The sequence below is a fragment of the Physeter macrocephalus genome, chromosome 18 (genome assembly GCF_002837175.3).
Source record: "Physeter macrocephalus isolate SW-GA chromosome 18, ASM283717v5, whole genome shotgun sequence".
Classification (NCBI taxonomy): Eukaryota; Metazoa; Chordata; class Mammalia; order Artiodactyla; family Physeteridae; genus Physeter; species Physeter macrocephalus.
In genome coordinates, this window is record NC_041231.1 from 44,423,072 (window position 1) to 44,442,096 (window position 19,025).

The 19,025-nt window shown below is 39.7% G+C and overlaps 1 long non-coding RNA gene across 4 annotated transcripts in view; it reads right to left on the minus strand.

The window, feature by feature from the left end:
• Positions 1 to 19,025, minus strand: part of LOC114484180 (uncharacterized) — a 69,613-nt gene that overhangs the window by 28,187 nt on the left and 22,401 nt on the right. For all 4 annotated transcript variants that reach the window (XR_008615616.1, XR_008615615.1, XR_008615617.1 and 1 more), the window contains exons 2-3: positions 7,970 to 8,363; positions 2,161 to 2,275 (exon numbers count right to left, since the gene is read on the minus strand). This is a non-coding gene — a long non-coding RNA (uncharacterized lncRNA). The remainder of the gene's footprint in view (positions 1 to 2,160; positions 2,276 to 7,969; positions 8,364 to 19,025) is intronic.

Here is a 19,025-nt window from a genome sequence, read left to right on the forward strand (position 1 = left end):
GCCCTACCACACAGTGGTACTCTATTCAACATGGTGCTACATTCAACATGACATCAGAACCAACAAGGCAACTGAGCTGTAGAGTAACTGTGGCTGAGGAAGACTCCCAGGCAGTGGAGCTTGAGGTCAGCTTCACTGGCCAGCACATCCCAGTGAGGGGCCAGAGCAGAGGCAGAATCCAAGTGGGATAAATAGGTTAATGAGCAAGGACCAACCACTCCTCCTATTCAAGCTTCCTTACCCAGGATCCCAGGAAGGAGGGAAAGAGGAAAGAGGATAACCCTTGAGAGGGGGGCAAATGCTGAAACACAGAGGCAGAGGTTTACACACATTTGATATGTGGTTGTTGAGTTTATACACACTACATTTCCCTTTGCCTTGGCTAGTTTTCTTGCTTTGAGAAGGGATGTCAAAATATTCAAGCTTATCAATAGCAACAGGTCCTTGGACCTTCATTCTGCAGATTTGTTCATTACCCCATAAGCCTATTACTTTGGCCTTTCTTGAATTTAACCCCTGGAGAGATGTTTTAGGGTCTCTTTGGCAGCCTTTTGCCTAATAGGTTTTTCTATAACCAACTCTCCCTTTTATAACTTAAGCTCGTTGCTCTTTGAAAGTCCTTTTACTTACTAATTAATTTGCAAGGAACACTTTTGTTTACTCATTAACAGTGATCACTGCTCTCAACATACACTGCATATTTTTATTGTACAACACACATTTTAACCACATTAAGAAAATGATTTAAGGGAAAAAATTCCTCATATATCTCCCACTTAATATGTTAAATTTCTCCAATTCAGCTCTGAACCAACATAACCTAACTCACTGATATCAGTGTTCTAGTTTCTGCATTTAAGATGCTTTGTAAGCTTGGGATTAACAGACACACACTACTATATATAAAATAGATAACCAATAAGGACTTACTGTATAGCACGGGGAACTATACTCAATATTCTGTAATAACTTATAGGGGAAAAAATCTGAAAAAGAATGAATATATGTATATGTATAACTGAATCACTATGTGGTACACCTAAAACGAATACAACATTGTAAATCTATTATACTCCAATAAAATTTTTTAAAATGCTATTATACACAACCACATAATTTGCCTTCAACATTGCCGTTTCTGTTGACTGCATGGTATTTCATTATGTTGATAAATTAGCATCTCTTGAGCCATTTCCCAAGTGTAACAGTTTAGGTAGATTGAGCCTTTAAAAGGTGTTCTGGGGTGATCTCAATACAGGAACTTAAACAAAGTCACAAAATGATTACAGATCTTCAAACAAAAAAGTTCTGAAGAGAAAATCAAATTTTGGCTAACTATTAAAAGAATTAAAAGATCTCTCGTCAATTTTAATGTCAAGTAAACATGGAAACCAGTGTGTGTGAGCACTAGGCATAAATAATAAAAAGTAATAGTATATAGTTTATTCATGAAAACCTATGAATAAATTAAGAAGAAAAGGTATTATTATTATTATTATTAATTACTCATTAAAAGGCCATAGTCCCTCCCTTTTCTGGCCAAGGGATTTACCTCCAAATCCTTCTGGATCTGGTAGAGTGAAGAGGCAATATCACTTCACCAGCTCCATTATGACCAAGATGTGTGGTCTTCAAACCAGGATCTGATTCCACTGGGGCATGAGAAGGCCTTCTTAGGGCTTTGATACATGTTTCCAGTTCTTCATTGCCCATAAATTTTCTAACATTGGTTGGCCCAAGTCTAGGCCTGGATCACCAATAGCCCTCTGTCCCTTTATAAGAAAAAGGCATTACCCTTCTTTACTCTTGGAGAGGGCTTCCTGTCTCTCCCTGTCTTGGGCTCATTTCTGTTAAGAGTAAAGTTAAATTAAGACCAGGGCATTCTGCCCCAAGTTTTGAATTCGGATAAATGATAGAGGCAGCGGGAGTATTGACAATTTTTATTCAATAATTTTGCCTCTTCTATCCCCTGACTATTGCCCAAGAATGCCAAGCTCTTGTTAGATAGTCACTTGAGAGCAGAACAAAAAAGGCAAGAGTATCAGCCATAAAAAAGCATGAAATACTGCCATTTGCAGAAACATGGATGGACCTAGAGATTATCATACTAAGTGAAGTAAGTCAGAAAGAGAAAGACAAATATCATATGACATCACTTACATGTGAAATCTAAAATATGATACAGGGACTTCCCTCGCAGTCCAGTGGTTAAGACTCCAAGTTTCCAATGCAGGGGGCGCAGGTTCAATCCCTGGCTGGGGAACATGCTGCGTGGCTTGGCCAAAAAAAAAAGATACAAGTGAACTTATTTACAAAACAGAAAGAGACTCACAGACATAGAAAACCAACTTATGGTTACCAAAGGGGAAAGGGGGGTGACGGGGGGATAAAATGGGAGATTGGGATTGACATATACACACTACTATATATAAAATAACCAACAGGGACCTTCTGCACAGCACAGGGAACTATACTCAATATTTTGTAATAACCTGTAAGGGAAAAGAATCTGAAAAGGAATATATATATGTAAAACTGAATCACTGTGTTGTACACCTGAAATCAACACGATTTTGTAAATCAACTATACTTCAGTTTTTAAAAAGCACGATAAGAAATTCTGTCCTGAATGCCAAAAATGTCTTTCTATATGTATATAATGTAAGCAGGTCTTTAAATGATCATTCTTGTAAAGAAAAAAAGTACGGACTATTGACAGTGATTCTTTTAAATATACCTGGAATGTTTTCATGGGACTACTAAATCTTTCCAGATATCTTGGATAAAACTTTTATCTGATTTATTTTAGATTTGTTGTGCATTACTTGATTAGGTAGTTAAAATCATTTTTATCAAATCATATCATGATGGGCTTCCCTGGTGGCGCAGTGGTTGAGAATCCACCTGCCAATGCAGGGCACACGGGTTTGAGCTCTGGTCTGGGAAGATCCCATATGCCGCGGAGCAACTAAGCCTGTGTGCCACAACTACTGAGCCTGTGCTCTGGAGCCCGCGAGCCACAACTACTGAGCCTGCAAGCCACAACTACTGAAGCCCGTTCGCCTAGAACCCGTGCTCTGCAATGAGAAGCCACCGCAATGAGAAGCCCGAGCACCGCGGTGAAAGTAGCCCCCGCTCGCAGCAGCTAGAGAAAACCCCCGTGCAGCAATGAAGACCCAAAACGCATCCAAAAAAATAAATCATATCATGAAGTATTTGTTATAATGGTAAATCCTTATTGTTTTAAAAATTGGTTTTGCTCTGGCCGCGTCATGTAGCTTGAGGGATCTTATTTCCCTGACCAGGGACTGAACCCTGGCCACGGCAGTGAAAGCACCGAGTGCTTCCACTGGACAGCAAGGGAACTCCCTAAAAATTGTTAAATATTGTCTACCTTCTATTGACCAAAAAAAAAAAAAAGAAATTACATGCTAGTTTAATTAGTGTTTAGCAGTAAATACTTTTCTCTTTCATTAAATAGGAAAAGATTTCCTATAATGGAGTTTACTGTTTTTATACTTGATTTTAATTTTTTTAAAAAGCTAAACAGTAGAATTTGAATCACATCCACATATACATATGTACTCTTTACCCAGGGAAACCATGCATTTATCATACTCCTTGCTTCACAAGTAATGTATAAATTTAGCTACACATTACACTGCATTATTAGAAAGTAGTAAGAAACAATATATTGATGTATTATCTTATTTTTAATAAAATTATAAAATGGATAACTTAATTATATTAGATCTATATCACTTTATTTTATTTATTTATTTATTTATTTATTTATTTAGTTTTGGCTGCATTGGGTCTTTGTTGCTGCGCGGGGGCTTTCTCTACTTGCGGCGAGCGGGGGCTACTCTTCGTTGTGGTGCACAGGCTTCTCATTGCGGTGGCTTCTCTTGTTGTGGAGCACAGGCTCTAAGCGCGTGGGCTTCAGTAGTTGTGGCTCACGGGCTCCAGAGCGCAGGCTCAGTAGTTGTGGCACACGGGCTTCTTAGTTGCTCCATTGCATGGGGGTTCTTCCTGGACCAGGGCTCAAACCTGTGTCCCCTGCATTGGCAGGCAGATTCTTAACTACTGTGCCACCAGGGAAGCCCACTGCACCACCAGGGAAGCCCAAGAACTATATCACTTTAAACTAGATAGATTTTAATAATCTGATTTATAAGATTTATTTATTTCCTAGTGGTTACTGTCATGTTCCTTGAAATAAGTATTAACATATTTATTTGATGTAAAAAATAAACAGAAGTTTTCTGACAATAGGTAAATCTGATCTGATTTAATGACAGAGAAGATTGGTGTTAGCAACTGGATTATATAGTTGACATTTTCCATCTTGTAAATGAACTAAAGTTGCGGTTCCAAGGTTATGAAGAAAATGCATTTACAGCATGTGCTGTATTTAGATGTATAGTTCAGTGGCATTAAGTACATTCACATTGTTGTGCAACCATCACCACTATCCATCTCCAGAACTTTTTCATCATCTCAAAATGAAACTGTGTACCCATTAAACAGTAACTTCCCACTCACCTCTCCCTCAGGCCCTGGTAACCACTATTCTACTTAAAAAAAAAAATTATTGAAGTATAGTTGATTTACAATGTTGTGTTTAATTTCTGCTCTACAGTAAAGTGACTCAGTTATATATATATATATTTTTTCTTTTTCATACTCTTTTCTACTATGGTTTATCACAGGATATTGAATATAGTTCCCTGTGCTATACAGTAATGAGAAGCCCGAGCACCGCGGTGAAAGTAGCCCCCGCTCGCAGCAGCTAGAGAAAACCCCCGTGCAGCAATGAAGACCCAAAACGCATCCAAAAAAATAAATCATATCATGAAGTATTTGTTATAATGGTAAATCCTTATTGTTTTAAAAATTGGTTTTGCTCTGGCCGCGTCATGTAGCTTGAGGGATCTTATTTCCCTGACCAGGGACTGAACCCTGGCCACGGCAGTGAAAGCACCGAGTGCTTCCACTGGACAGCAAGGGAACTCCCTAAAAATTGTTAAATATTGTCTACCTTCTATTGACCAAAAAAAAAAAAAAGAAATTACATGCTAGTTTAATTAGTGTTTAGCAGTAAATACTTTTCTCTTTCATTAAATAGGAAAAGATTTCCTATAATGGAGTTTACTGTTTTTATACTTGATTTTAATTTTTTTAAAAAGCTAAACAGTAGAATTTGAATCACATCCACATATACATATGTACTCTTTACCCAGGGAAACCATGCATTTATCATACTCCTTGCTTCACAAGTAATGTATAAATTTAGCTACACATTACACTGCATTATTAGAAAGTAGTAAGAAACAATATATTGATGTATTATCTTATTTTTAATAAAATTATAAAATGGATAACTTAATTATATTAGATCTATATCACTTTATTTTATTTATTTATTTATTTATTTATTTATTTAGTTTTGGCTGCATTGGGTCTTTGTTGCTGCGCGGGGGCTTTCTCTACTTGCGGCGAGCGGGGGCTACTCTTCGTTGTGGGGCACAGGCTTCTCATTGCGGTGGCTTCTCTTGTTGTGGAGCACAGGCTCTAAGCGCGTGGGCTTCAGTAGTTGTGGCTCACGGGCTCCAGAGCGCAGGCTCAGTAGTTGTGGCACACGGGCTTCTTAGTTGCTCCATTGCATGGGGGTTCTTCCTGGACCAGGGCTCAAACCTGTGTCCCCTGCATTGGCAGGCAGATTCTTAACTACTGTGCCACCAGGGAAGCCCACTGCACCACCAGGGAAGCCCAAGAACTATATCACTTTAAACTAGATAGATTTTAATAATCTGATTTATAAGATTTATTTATTTCCTAGTGGTTACTGTCATGTTCCTTGAAATAAGTATTAACATATTTATTTGATGTAAAAAATAAACAGAAGTTTTCTGACAATAGGTAAATCTGATCTGATTTAATGACAGAGAAGATTGGTGTTAGCAACTGGATTATATAGTTGACATTTTCCATCTTGTAAATGAACTAAAGTTGCGGTTCCAAGGTTATGAAGAAAATGCATTTACAGCATGTGCTGTATTTAGATGTATAGTTCAGTGGCATTAAGTACATTCACATTGTTGTGCAACCATCACCACTATCCATCTCCAGAACTTTTTCATCATCTCAAAATGAAACTGTGTACCCATTAAACAGTAACTTCCCACTCACCTCTCCCTCAGGCCCTGGTAACCACTATTCTACTTAAAAAAAAAAATTATTGAAGTATAGTTGATTTACAATGTTGTGTTTAATTTCTGCTCTACAGTAAAGTGACTCAGTTATATATATATATATTTTTTCTTTTTCATACTCTTTTCTACTATGGTTTATCACAGGATATTGAATATAGTTCCCTGTGCTATACAGTAAGACCTTGTTGTTTACCCATCCTATATACAATAGTTTGCATTTACGAATCCCAAACTCCCAGTCCTTCCCTCCCACCCACCTTGGCAACCACAAGTCTGTTCTCTATATCTGTGAGTCTGTTTTTGTTTTGTAGATATGTTCATTTGTGTTGTATTTTAGATTCCATGTATAAGTGATATCATATGGTATTTGTCTTTCTCTTTCTGATTTACTTCGCTTAGTATGATAATCTCTAAGTCCATCCATGTTGCTGCAAATGGCATTATTTCATTCTTTTTAATGACTAATATTCCATTGCGTATATATACCACATCTTTTTTATCTATTTATCTGTCAATGGACATGTAGATTGTTTCCATGTCTTGGCTATTGTAAAACCACTATTCTACTTTTTGTCTCTATGAATTTGTCTATTAAAGGTACCTCATATAAGTGCAATCATATAATATTTGTCATTTTGTGTCTAATTTCACTTAGCATAATATGTTCACGGTTCATCCATTTGTAGCATGTATCAGAACTTCATTCCTTTTAAAGCTGATTAATATCCCAACCATATTTTGTTTATTTATTCATCCATCCATAGATATTTGGGCTGTTTCCACTTTTTGGCTATTGTGAATAATGCTGCTATGAATATTGGTATACAAATATCTGTTTGATTTCCTGCTTTCAATTTTTTTGGGTATGTACCCAGAAGTGAAATTGCTGAATTATTTGGTAATTCTATGTCTAATTTTTTGAGGAAGCTAATGTGTTGGTGTTTTTTTCAGTATAGCACATGTTATAAATGTATTTATCATGACTCTGGGTTACAGTTCAGACACAGAGCAGCCAGGTTTTCAGCCTAAGAGCAGGAGAGCTTCCTGAAGGGAAAGAAAGCAGATGCCAGGGCAAAGATAAAGGAACTTTTGCAAGTAGCTGACCCGCAATTCTCTGAGAAAGTAAAGGAAGAAAATGAGTTTCCAGTCAGTGTTCAAGGTTAGGAGATGATCCACCACACAATTTTTTTTTTCTTTTTTATCAATATATTTTTAATTGAAGTATTGTTGATTTACAATGTTGCATGAACTTCTGCTACACAGCAAAGTGATTCAGTTATACATATATATACATTTCTTATATTCTTTTCCATTATGGTTTATCATAGGATATTGAATATAGTTCTCTGTGCTATACAGTAGGACCTTGTTTATTCATTCTTTTTTTTTTAACATCTTTATTGGAGTATAACTGTTTTACAATAGTGTGTTAGTTTCTCCTTTACAACAAAGTGAATCAGTTATACATATACATATGTTCCCATATCTCTTCCCTCTTGCGTCTCCCTCCTTCCCACCCTCCCTATCCCACCCCTCTCGGTGGTCACAAAGCACAGAGGTGATCTCCCTGTGCTATGCGGCAGCTTCCCACTAGCTATGTAATTTACATTTGGTAGTGTATATATGTCCCTGACACCACACAATTTTAAAGGAGCACTAGTGCTATGATGAAGCCAAGCATTGAGCATGGTATGGAATTTCAGAAGCTCTATGTCCTGTGATTAGAACACACAGGCAGCTAGTGAGATAAGTACCTTGGGTCCAGAAGGGGAATTTGGGCGATGCACCACAGCACCCCCTTGTGCTGACCAATCCACCTGTTTCATACAGTAGGTCCGTGCGGTAAGTGCCAACCTCTGAGTTCTGATGAAAATCCCACAGAATCAAGTTTCAACACACATTATCTCTGTTCCTCCTCTGAATCTGTTCATGCTGATCCTGTCTCCCAGAGACCTGTTAGCTACTGGAGGGGTTGGAACTGTGTCTCATACTTCTTCCATAAGCAGCATAGTGTGATGCTAATGCTTGGACTTGGGTGACAGGTGGCCATGCAGTTGAGTCCAGGCCTGCCTCTTTCAGTGGATCTTGGGCAAACGTGTTGGTCCTTCCCAGCATTGATTTGCTTCTCTGTAAAATGGCTTCACTGGGCTGTTGGGAAGATGAAGTAAGATGATGACTATACCCCATTTCTATTAACCAGTTGTAGAGCTTTCTGCATTTCTTTAATTAAAATAATTGTGCTCACTTTTCTTCTTAGAGTTAAGTGCTATACACTTGACCTCTATTATTTTTGCATCCTATGATGAAGCTGATTGTCTAAGAGCATCTCCTACTGTTAGCCCCAGCCTCCGAAGACCAGTCACCACTGTTTTTTCTTGATGCTGGTGCCTCTCTCACCAGTGCATTTTTTTTTTTTTTCCTCTCTGCAAGACATATGGGATTTTTAGTTCCCTGACCAGGGATCGTACCCACACCCCTGCATTGGAAGCACAGAGCCTTAACCACTGGACCACCAGGGAAGCCCCTCGCTAGTGCATTCTTTTCTTTTTTAAAAAAATAATTAATTGGTTAATTTGGTTGTGCTGGGTTTTAGTTGCGGCAGGTGGGCTCCTTAGTTTCAGCTCGCTGGTTCCTTAGTTGTGGCATGAGAACTCTTAGTTGCGGCATGTATGTGGGATCTAGTTCCCTGACCAGGCATTGAACCCAGGCTCCCTGCATTGGGAGCGCGGAGTCTTAACCACTGAGCCACCAAGGAAGTCCCTGCTAGTGCATTCTTGACTGCTTTGATAAAAGGAGTGTCCTCTGGGCTCTCCCATGGAACAGAGTTAATGCAGAGAGTGGGTTGAGAGAATAGTCAATGGATTAGACACAAGTGGATTCAGCACAAGAAGGAAGTGAGCCCCATGTGATATGGGGAGAATAGGCACAAATCCCACAGAAGACAAAGACTCCTGACTAAAACAGAAAAGTGCCTCCTTCTAGGACTTACCTGTGGGCTGAGCTGACCTCAGGGTAGCATCAACACAATTTTATGTTGTCTTTAAGTGGCTGATAGAAGTATCCAAGGATCATAACCAGTCTCAGACTAAGACTCCATTATAAAAATCAGAATTTTTTGGCCGCACCGCACAGCTTGTAGGACCTTAGTTCCCCAACCAGGGATTGAAGTCGGGTCCACGGCAGTTAAAGCCCGAGTTTTTTTTTTTTTTTTGGCTGTGTTGGGTTTTGGTTACTGCGTGCAGGCTTTCTCTTGTTGCCGCGAGCGGGGGCTTCTCTTGTTGTGGAGCATGGACTCTAGGAGCGCAGGCTCAGTAGTTGTGGCGCGCGGGCTTAATTGCTCCGTGGCATGTGGGATCTTCCCGGACCAGGGATCAAACCTGTGTCCCCTGCATTGGCAGATGGATTCTTAACCACTGCACCACCAGGGAAGTCCCAAGCCCAAGTCTTAACCACTGGACAGCCAGGGAATTCCCCTTGAGCTTATATTTTTTATGAGGTCAATTTATCAACTGTCTTAAGTTCAATACTCAAGGAGGAAAGCAACACATAACTAAATCACAACTGCCACTTGAAGTTGATGAACTGAAAGGAAGCAACTCAGAGAGGTCCTGAGATTTCTTTTTACTTGGACCATTCAGCCCCTAAACACACAGGCCAGAAGTAAAAGGTCTAGCTCAGAACCTTCTCACACCATGTGGTCTCTTCATTCCCAGTAAGCTGTTCCCAGGACCTGTTTCTAGCGCCAAAATGCCAACTGCCCTTGCCTGTTCTAATTCTGCTCCTTGAGCTCCACCTCCTGTGCGATGCTGATTACTTGTCTGACACCACTGCCTGCAGGCTAGACTTCTTTCACTCTAGTGGATTCTGTGGGGCTCTATCCCATCCTCTCTTCAGAGCTGATGCACCCATCCCTCAGCTGCTGGAAGTATTAATTGTTGACAGTTCATAGCTACACTTCTCACTGGAAACTGCCCTCAGCTACAGGGAACTGGCCATGTAGGCTATGCCCCGTTCCAGGGGCCAGCCCATAGCCAATGGCGGGCTGATGGGGAGATAAAAAAGCCAGCTCCTCATCTCACAACTTGAGTCAACTTTGGGGGCTACCCCAGCTCCAGATCTTCTTGTAGGGTGATCTGAGGCCTCATTTCCAACCTTGGTTGGCTTCTCCTTCTGCCCAGTTCTGCCTCCTTTGCCCCTTACAGTTGTGTCTACTGAGCATGTTCTCTAACAGACTTGCTGTGCAAGTTTGTGGAACAAACTCTCTGCAGTTCAGAGTCTGTTTCAAGGGCAGCCAATCTAAGACATCCTCCTACTGGGAGTCAGGTCTATGCTTGCTGTGGAATCACAGGAAACAATCAATCCCATCAGGGGGTGGGGAGGCCTGTGTTCAGCAAGGCCTGTGTCCATCACTAATAGAATGATCTTGGGAATGTTCCTTGACCTCTTGGGTTCCCAGTTAGAACATGAGGAAAGAAGACAGTCTGTCTCTGACAGTCACAGACATGATGGAGAGTCCAATCCTACCATACATAAATATATATAGACTAATATAGTATATAGTGTATAGATATAGACACAGCTATAACTATCTATTTATATAAAATATATAAACATATAGGTATATTAAGGAATATGTAAGCCACGTTTCTCATTGCAAAGAAGGGAGTAACAAATATGGAAATGAAGAAAACTGGAAGAACTCTGTGGTATTGGATTAGAACTAGTGGATTCAGTGTGAACTACTCATGAATGTTAATATAGGTATATACATATATAATATACAAATATACACAATGAAATAAATAATAAACAGATATAAATGTGTATGTGTGTGTATATAGGGGATTTACTTATGTAAGTATCTATCTATTTATTTATTTATTTATATTCAAATATACCCTAGCTCTGTGCACTGAGAGGGCTTTGGAGCAGTAACATCCCCAATAGCAATGTACCAAGATCTAGTACCAAGTACCAAAATTTTGACTCCACTGAAAGAACCAGAACTCCTTGGCTGTGACAAGAAAAATTATGAAATGAGCTTCAAATAATTTATGCCAGAAAGCAAGGGAGTGCTCAAAAATGATATAGTTCTCATCAAAAGGACACATAAGACAGTTGAAGAGGTTTTCACTAGTAAAATATCAGACAATTTGAGATTAATTAAAAAATGATCTCCTCAATTTGACTTATAAATTTAACACAATCACTATCAAAATCCAGCAGGTCTTTCTGGAAAAATTGACAAGCTGATCTTAAAATTTATATGGAAATGCAAAGGACCCAGGATAGCCAAAACAATTTTTAAAAAGAAGAACAGAGTTGGAGGGCTCACACATTTCAATTTAAAACTTACTATAAGGGAGAAATTGGCAAACTTTCCTGTAAAGAGCTCAATAGTAAATATATTAGGCTTTGTGGACCATTAGGCTCATATGGTCCACAATCTAATATTAGGCCATTTTGTTACCCTCTTAAAAACTTTGAACTTATTAGCAGTTGCTCCCCATTTCCTCATTCTATCTCCCCCAGCCACAGGCAACCACCACTCTACTTTCTGTCTCTAGAGATTTGCCTATTCTGGCCACTTCACATAAATGAAATCACACAATATGTGGTCTTTGGTGACTGACTTCTTTCATTTAGCATGTTTTCAAGGTTAATCTATATTGTAGCATGTATCAGTATTTCATTCCTTTTTATAGAGGAATAATATTTAAATGATGGGTATACCACAATTGTTCATCCATTCTTCAGCTGATGGAAATTTGGATTGTTTCCACTTTTTGGCTATTATGAATAGTGTTGTTATGACCCAAATACAAGTTTTTGTGTAGACATACGTGTACATTCCTCTTGGTATATACCTAGGAGTGGAATTGCTGGGTGAAATAGTAGCTCTATGTTTAACCTTTTCAGTAGTTGCCAGACTGTTTTCCAAAGTGGCTCTACCATTTTATCTTCCCTCAGCAGTGTATAAGGGTTTCAATTTCTCCACATTCTAAACAACAGTTATTATCTGTCTTTTTTATTACAGCTACCCCAGGGCGTATGAAGTAGTATCTCATTTGGTTTTGATTTCCATTTCCATAATGACTAATGATGCTGAGTGTCTTTTCATGTGCTTATGGGCCATTTTAATATCTTCTTTGTAGAAATGTCTATTCAAGTCCTTTGTCCATTTTTAACGGGTTATCTTTCATTATTAAGTTGTAAGAGTTTATATAGTCTAGGAGCTTCCCCCCGCTGGTGGTGCAGTGGTTGAGAATCTGCCTGCCAATGCAGGGGACACGGGTTCGAGCCCTGGTCTGGGAAGATCCCACATGCCGCGGAGCAAGTAGGCCCGTGAGCCACAACTACTGAGCCTGCGCGTCTGGAGCCTATGCTCCGCAACGAGAGGCCGAGATAGCGAGAGGCCCACACACCGCGATGACGAGTGGCTCCCGCTCGCCGCAACTAGAGAAAGCCCTCGCACAGAAATGAAGACCCAACACATACAAAAAAAAAAAAAAGTTTATATAGTCTAGATACATGTTCATTATCAGATATATGATTTGCAAATATTTTCTCCTATATGTGGGTTCAGTTTCTTGGTGGTGTCCTTTGAAGGACAAAAGTTTTAAATTTTGATGAAGTCCAGTTTTTTTTTTTTCTTTTACTTGTACTTTTGGTACCATATCTAAGAAAACATTGACAAATTCATGGTCATGAAGATTTACACATATGTTTTCATCTAAGAGTTTTACAGTTTTATTTAGGTCTTTGGTCCATTCTGAGTTAATTTTGTGAGATAGTAATCCAAATTCATTCTTTTTTTTGTTTTGCATTAAAATTTTTCCTTACTGAAATAGAGTTGATTTATAATGTTGTGTTAGTTTCAGATGTACAGTAAAGTGATTCACTTATACATATACATAAATATATATATTCTTTTTTTATGTTTTTTTCCATTATAGGTTATTACAAGACATTGAGTATAGTTCCCTGTGCTATACAGTAGGTCTTTGTTGGTTATCTATTTTATATATAGTAGTTTGTACATTTTGATCTGAAACTCCTCATTTATCCCTCACCCCTCTTTTCCCTTTGGTAACTGTGTTTGTTTTCTATGTCTGTGAGTCTATTTCTATTTTGTAAATAAGTTCATTTGTATCATTTTTTTTAGATTCCATGTATAAGCGATAGCATATGATATTTGCCTTTGTGTGGCTTACTTCACTTAGTATAACAAATTCATTCTTTTGCATGTGGATATGCAGTTGTCCCATTATCAACTGCCAGAATTAACGGTCTATCATCCTTCTTTTTGTGGCCCAATTTCCAAAGTTCCTTGATTTTTTTTTGCATCAAAAATTCAGTCAAGGGCTTCCCTGGTGGCGCAATGGTTAAGAATCTGCTTCTAATGCAGGGGACATGGGTTCAAGCCCTTGTCCGGGAAGATCCCACATGCTGCAGAGCAACTAAGCCTGTGTGCCACAGCTACTGAGCCTGCGCTCTAGAGCCTGCGAGCTACAACCACTGAAGCCGGTGCGCCTACAGCCCGTGCTCCACAACAAGAGAAGCCACCGCAATGAGAAGCCTGCGGGGCTTCCCTGGTGGCGCAGTGGTTGAGAGTCCGCCTGCCGATGCAGGGGACACGGGTTCTTGCCCCGATCCGGGAAGATCCCACATGCCGTGGAGCGGCTAGGCCCGTGAGCCATGGCCGCTGAGCCTGCGCATCCGGAGCCTGTGCTCCGCAACGGGAGAGGCCCGCGTACCAAAAAAAAAAAAAAAAAAAAAAAAAAAAAAAAGAGAAGCCTGCGCACTGCAATGAAGAGTAGCCCCTGCTCTCCGCAACTAGAGAGAAGCCCACGTGTAGCAACAAAGACCCAATGCAGCCAAAAAGAAAAAAAAAAAACTGTCAAAGCTGAATTTAGTCATTTTAAGTCTCAACCTGATATCACAAATTTTCCACCAATTGTACAAAATGTCCCCTTGGGCCAGTTTTAAATTAGGCTCATGCAACAGAATGTGCATTTCATTTGAAAGCTTTAGTGCAGGTGTGCCCAAGCCATCAAATCCAATTAAACAGGACCAAATACCTTAATAGCTGAAGACTTAGTTTTTCAGCAGGCTGTCTCTAGAGAGGTTCCAAGCATATAAAATGGTGAAATCCCAAGAAACCATTTTTTTTAGACCAGCCAAGAAAGACTGGTACTAAGTAATTTGGAAGGGTGTCAAGGGTGATTCAATTTATTACAGCACTGATTCTAAGGAGAGAGTGCCAAGTGCACTTGCCCTTGAAGGATAAGTTGTACTCTGACCTCTGGCAGTGAACGGCTGGGTCTTTGGTTGATGGGAGAGGGTGGGCAATAGTTCTGAAGTAGAAGAGTATGGTATACATGGACTACGGTAAGGTGTAGAGGGCAGCTGGACTTAAAAAGGCATGCTGGGACAGATGTGGGCTGGGTGGGGAAGAGAACTCAAATGCCTGGCTGAAGAAATATGAAATGTTAAGAAAAATTACTTGGAAAAAAAGGCAAGAAGGTAGGTGGAATGTACTTTCAATGCATTTGGGGATGGATGGTGGTCTCATCTAAGAGTTAATTCATTACCTAGCCTAAGGGAATGTAGCATTGTTATTACTATCAAGTATAGGCTTAGACTCTGAAGTTATATGCTAGATATTATCCAGTACAAAAGATAACCCCAAAGGGTACAGCTTGAATGCCCTCCTGAATATGAACCAGTTTTATATCTAATCTAACGTTTTAATTCTAACATTGCTTTTTTTTTTTTTTTTTTTTTTTTTTTTTTTTTTGCGGTACGCGGGCCTCTCACTGTTGTGGCCTCTTCCGTTGCGGAGCACAGGCTCCGGATGCGCAGGCTCAGCGGCCATGGCTCACGGGCCTATCCGCTACACGGCATGTGGGATCTTCCCGGACCGGGGCACAAACCCGTGTCCCCTGCATCGGCAGGCGGACTCCCAACCACTGCGCCACCAGGGAAGCCCTAACATTCCTTTTTTACTCCTAGTTTTCTTTTATAAATGTCTATGAATACCCAGTTCCTCAACATGCTCTTATAACCAGCTTTAACTTACTGGCTTCCTTATTAATAAGTTAATAAATCTTGACATATGTTCATTCTGTGTTTGTATGAATCATGTTTTCAACATTTAAAAAAATTATACTTTGCCAGCATTCAACCGTGATGACCCAAACTATCAAGGGTTGCTAAGCATCCTTTCAGAAAAAAAGCAGCCCTCACTCCACCAAGGAGCTCAACTCTAAATAGTCATTGGGTTCCTCATTCTTCATGAATTAGTAAAGGATTAAAAAAATTTTAAAGCTGTGAAAATGTATTCCAAGGGAATGGGAGGCTCATTCCTGATGGCTGTGTTATTACACCACCCTAGATAGTACAAACCCTAGGAAGCCAGACATTCTCACATGAGCATGTATTTAAGAATGATTTCAGGCAGTCTTTCGCCTTAGCCCCTGCCTTGGCTAGCTGCTGCTCCATTGCTGAAAGTCTATAACCCAGATTCAGATTCTCATAACCTAGCACATAAAGCTATCTAACCACTTGCTTTGGTTCTCTGTAGGAAAGGAGAGAACAACCCTCTTGGCTTCAAGTATGCTCCAAAGTTACTAACAAACTCGCTAATAGGGCTAATGTTCACTGCCTGGAAATGCCCTCACCTGCCCCCTTTTTGGTCAGATAAATAGTTACTATTTAGTGCTCAACTTATGTACCATGTCCTTCCTAAACTCCAGGCATGAGGAGTTACTTCCTTTTCCCTTAGCACTCTGGTCCCATCTTTACAGTATGTTCAATACAGTACTACCCCTTAACTGTTTGAAGTGTTTCTCCAGTTACTTTGAGAGCCTCCCAAAGGCAGACATTATCTCATTTATTTCTGTACCCTCGATTTCTACCCACAGGTTTTGGCATATAGAGAGGATTCAATAAATTGCTGTTGAGAGAGCACTTTGATCTGAACACCAGTTCTCTAGATACAAACCATTTTCTCAATTTAAAAAAAGCATGGAAAATTATTGTACTTCCATGAGGTATACATACAAGTTTTCTCTCTGAGATGTACATAGTTGTGAGTGCTGTCTGGTGAGGCAGAAATTAGATTGTATTAGGAATAAAATGACCAAAAATTGTCTCTACCATATGGGGTACTTGGATATGCTGAATTATGTTCGATCATATGCTAGGGATAAATAGTGTGAACTAAATGAACAGACGCTTTGCATATTACAATAGGGTTAAAAGAGTTTGTAAACATTAGACAATCCCTATCTCAAAAACAGTTCACAGTCATTTGAAATGGACAACAGTACACATTTACAGTTTTGCCCAAAGCTATCTTAACTCTCATGACTTCGGTCAAACTATAAAATAAAGAGATCCAAATAATCTGGACATTCTTCAGAATATCACATTGGTCCACTATATTGATGACATCATATTAATTGGACCAAATGCAATAAATGGCTAGCATGATGGAGTCTTTGTCATGTGCTACAATGGCTGGGAGAAAAATTCTATGAAGATTTGGGGGCCACCACATCAGTAAAACTTTCAGGGGTCCAGTAGTCTGGGACATCACCTCCAAAATAGAAGACAAATTATTGCATCTTGCACCTCCCACCACCAAGAAGAAAGCAAAATGCATACTTGCCAATATTTAATATGGTCAGTCTTTCTAACTTTAGCTATTCTGATAGGTGTGTGTGCAGTGGAATCTTGTTCCATTTTATATTTGCATTTCCTCAATGACCAATGATGTTGAGCACCTTTTCATGTTCTTATTTGCCATGCGGATATCTTCTTTGATGAAGTGCCTGTTCAAATCCTTTGCTCATTTAAAAAATTGTGCTGTTTTCTTATTGATTTTTGAGAGTTCTTTACATATTCTTGATTCAAGTTCTTTATCAGATATATGCATCGCAATGGTTTTCTCCTACATTATGCTTTGTTTTTTCATTTTCCTAACAGTGTCATTTGAGGAGCAGGAGTTTTTAATTTTGATGAAGTGCAATTTATCAGTTTGTTCTGCGCTTTTATTGCCTAAGTCAAGGTCACAAAGGGTTTCTTCTGTTTTCTTTTAGAAATTTTATAATTTGAGGTTTGACATTTAGGTCTATGATTCATCTAGAGTTAGTTTTTTTATGGTGTGAGATACGGATCCAAGTTTGTTTATTTTTGCATATGGATGTCCAACTGTCTAAGCACCAGTGTTGGAATGGTATCCTTTCTCCACTAAATTGCCTTTATGCCTTTGTTAAAAATCAATTGTCTAGGGGCTTCCCTGGTGGCGCAGTGGTTGAGAGTTCGCCTGCCGATGCAGGGGACACGGGTTCGTGCCCTGGTCCGGGAAGATGCCACATGCCACGGAGCAGCTAGGCCCGTGAGCCATGGCCGCTGAGCCTGCGCATCCGGAGCCTGTGCTCCGCAACGGGAGAGGCCACAACAGTGAAAGGTCTGTGTACCGCAAAAAAAAAAAAAAAAAAAAAAAAAAAATCAATTGTCTATACATGTGTGGGGTTTTTTGGGACTCTATTTTGTTCCTTTGATATATGTGCCTATCTTTATGTCAAAACCAAACTGTTGGGACTTCCCTGCTGGCGCAGTGGTTAATGCAGGGACCTGCCTGGCAATGCAGGGACCATGGGTTCGATTCCTGGTCCGGGAAGATCCCACGTGCCATAGAGCAACTAAGCCCCGGCACTACAACTACTGAGCCTGAGCTCTAGAGCCCGCGCGCCTAGAGCCGGTGCTCCACAACAAGAGAAGCCGCGAGAAGCCCGTGCACCACAACGAAAAGCAGCCCCCGCTCGCCGCAACTAGAGAAAGCCCGCGTGCAGCAACGAAGAACCAACGTAGCCAAAAAAAAAAAAAAAATTAAATAAATTTATTAAAAAAAAACAAACTGTTTTAGGAATACCCTGGCGGTCCAACGGTTAGGACTCAGTGCTTTCACTGCCATGGCCCGGCTTTGAGCCTTGGTTGGGGAACTAAGATCCCACAGGTCATGAGGTGTGACTGAAAACAAAACAACAACAAAAAAACTGTTTTGATTTACTGTAGCTTTATAATAACTCTTATGATTAGGTAGTATTAGCCTTCCAAATTTGTTCTTCTTTTTCAGAGTTGTTTTGACTGTTCTAGTTCTTTGAATTTCTGTGTGAATTTTAGAATCAGTAAGACAATGTTTTCAAAAAAGCTTGCTGGGATTTTGATTAGTACTGCACCTAATCTGTAGTTAAATCTGGGGAGAATTGACACCTTAATAATATTGACCCTTTCAATAATAAAGACGGTATATCTCTCCATTTACATATCTTCTTTATCTCAGCAGTATTTTATAGTTTTCAGTGTACAAGTCTTTCATATCCTTTGAAAATTTATCCATATTTTTATATTATTGCTAATGACACTTTTTTTACATTTTTATTGGAGTATAATTGCTTTACAATGGTGTGTTAATTTCTGCTGTATAACAAAGTGAATCACTCATACATATACATATATCCCCATATCTGCTCCCCCTTTCATCTCCCTCGCACCCTCCCTATCCCACCCATCTAGCTGGTCACAAAGCACTGAGCTGATCTACCTATGCTATGCTACTGCTTCCCACTAGCTATCTATTTTACCTTTGGTAGTGTATATATGTCCATATATACACTACCACTCTGTCACTTTGTCCCAGCTTACCCTTCCCCCTTCCCGTGTGCTCAGCTACATTCTCTAGTAGGTCTGCGTCTTTATTCCCACCTTGCCCCTAGGTTCTTCATGACCTTTTTTTTTTTT